At 44.5% G+C, this 2,331-nt stretch overlaps 1 non-coding gene across 1 annotated transcript; it reads right to left on the bottom strand.

The window, feature by feature from the left end:
* Nucleotides 1–225: 225 nt before the first annotated feature.
* Nucleotides 226–297, bottom strand: Trnap-agg. Its single transcript has one exon. It is a non-coding gene; the product is annotated as a tRNA-Pro (tRNA).
* Nucleotides 298–2,331: the final 2,034 nt, after the last annotated feature.

Genomic DNA, 2,331 nt, shown 5'->3' with positions numbered 1-2,331 from the left:
AACCCCCGGGCCGAGGACCCCCGGGGGGCGCCGCGCACCCGCTGCACCAGCGGGCCGGGGCCAGGTTTGTGTCCCTCACACACTTTCTAGGTCTTCGCGCAGTATTTGAGGGTGAAGCGTGCTGTAAGTTCCAGGGCGTCCCTCCAGAGTTTCGCTCAGACGCGTAGTCACCGCGTTGATTTACCTGTGTCCCCAAAAGTCAATTAAACTGCGGCGTGCAAAAGAGGGCTCGTCCGGGATTTGAACCCGGGACCTCTCGCACCCTAAGCGAGAATCATACCCCTAGACCAACGAGCCGTTGCGGCTCTGTGTTTTCAGTCATCATAAAGGAAGGTGGAGCAGTTTAGTTAATGCGCCCCCAAGTGGTTGTTCGTGTTTATATTCTCTGTTTTTTGTTTCTTGTTTTAAACAGCCCTCTGGTTTTTTATTTTCCTTTTACTCTTTGAAAATAAGCGACACAGAAGAAAGCAACGATGTCATCACCAGCGTAATACTGACCTCTTATTTCAAAACCATAATTCTATTTATATCCATGACTAATAAATTGCACGGAGCAGGTAGCAATGTCCCGGTGGCAGATTCCAGACTCCCCCCTTTACTGAGTTTCGCAGGTTGCACTTGTTCTCTGTCCCTTTATGGTAAGATTGTTGGTTTCTTGCGGATACTTTTTAATGCCAGAGTTCTAAGTCCCACCCTGCCGTCCCTGTGTTTTTACTGCGACTGTTCTCTTCAGCAGGAGAACCTATCTGCTTGTGTTTCAGACTCTGACCTTCCCACAAAAAGATCTTTCAGCATATCAAAAACAATTTATGTGGCACATAATTGGGTTGAATCTTGTCTGCTTTGATTTATCAGAGGGGGGGATACCTGGCACCATCACTGAATTCTACTGTATAATTGCCAACCAATTGTATAATTGCTGCCTGTTGTCCCAATATCTTTCATTAAATGTAGAAGGAATGGCTTCTTATCTATATTTTAAATTTTTAAATACTTTGCATTGAGGTAGAACATCTTTAGCAAAGCTGGGACTCTGTGAATAATTCTGAATGACTGCAATTGGTCTCAAAATCCTTATCAATACAAATTTTGGAACTTGACAAACTGTAACTGAATTCTCAATCTAGCAAATCACTAACCAGCTAGGAAACAACAAGTAGGTGACTATCCAAGAAGTAGACTCGTTTGATTATTTCACAATTCATTCATTCATTCATTGTCAGTTTGTTCATTGTTAATTCATTCAACAAGCATTTGGTATATTTTGTGCTGGACAGTGAATTGTTAACTCTCTTCCAAAGGTTTGACATCAGAAAATTGCAGGCCTGGAGTTCAGTCTCCACCCTTCTTTGTTTTATTTGAAACTGCCCTGGCTTCAATTCTTAGGGCTCAAGGCAAGAAGGATAAAAATATCCTTTAAAATGTTAATGAGTTCTAGATGCCAGGACAGTTTATTCACCAAAATCTAACTGGGGGAAAAAGAAATGCCCTGGACACCTAAAGGAGCTTATCCTTCTCCCTGAAACGAGGAAGCCACGGTTTGCAACTCTTTAGGCAAAGTAACCAGTAATCACAAGCAAGGACGGCTCGATGCTCTCCTTCCCCGCGGGAATCTAGAATAGTTATTATCCTTGTAGGTTTTCTCCCCCTTTTTTCTTCTGTCTTGTGATTGAAAGGAGTTTGTCTTTTACTCCACAGGCTAATACTAGTGTGTTCCATTTGTCCCCACAAAGATGCAGGAAGCTGACTAGCAAAACTCAGAATGTCCACTGCCCATTTACAGTGGGAAGTGTCCATCTCTGGGTGGGCAGAATGTGTGTAATGTCTGTAGGTGACTACAGAGTGTATTCTTCCCTGAGTCAGGTCTTGTGGCACAGGAAACGGCATGTTGAGGAATGCTCTACCAGCTGCACTGAGGGAAAAGAAGTCTGGTGACACATCGTCCTGTAACAGTGAACAACCTCCTGTCTCTCGCCCTGTTCAGAGTTTGCGTTCCCTGTTTCCCTGGTGAACCTCTATCTGTTAGCACAAAAAGACCAGGATGAACGCAAGCTTCACAAATCTGCTCAGCGCTTCATTCGGAAAGGAAGTTTCACACAGAAGCAGGGGATGCAGGAATGAAGTGAGCTGTGGTGGGACCCACTTTCCGGGTGGAAAATGAGCCCCCAAACAAAGAAGGGGCCTGGGCTCATACAGGTTATTCTGAGAGGTGGTTTGGTGAGCATATCAATTTTCTCTGGGCACCCAGGAATTTGGAGTTTGCTCTATCAATCAGTGAAGGAGTCAGTGTTAGTGCTTAGGAATTTAGGGTTTGTTTGAAATGGGAGGGAG

The sequence above is a fragment of the Marmota marmota genome, unplaced genomic scaffold (genome assembly GCF_001458135.2).
Source record: "Marmota marmota marmota unplaced genomic scaffold, marMar, whole genome shotgun sequence".
Taxonomy (NCBI): domain Eukaryota; kingdom Metazoa; phylum Chordata; class Mammalia; order Rodentia; family Sciuridae; genus Marmota; species Marmota marmota.
Note: the sequence above shows the minus strand (reverse complement) of the source record. Positions and strands in the feature narration are given on the sequence as shown.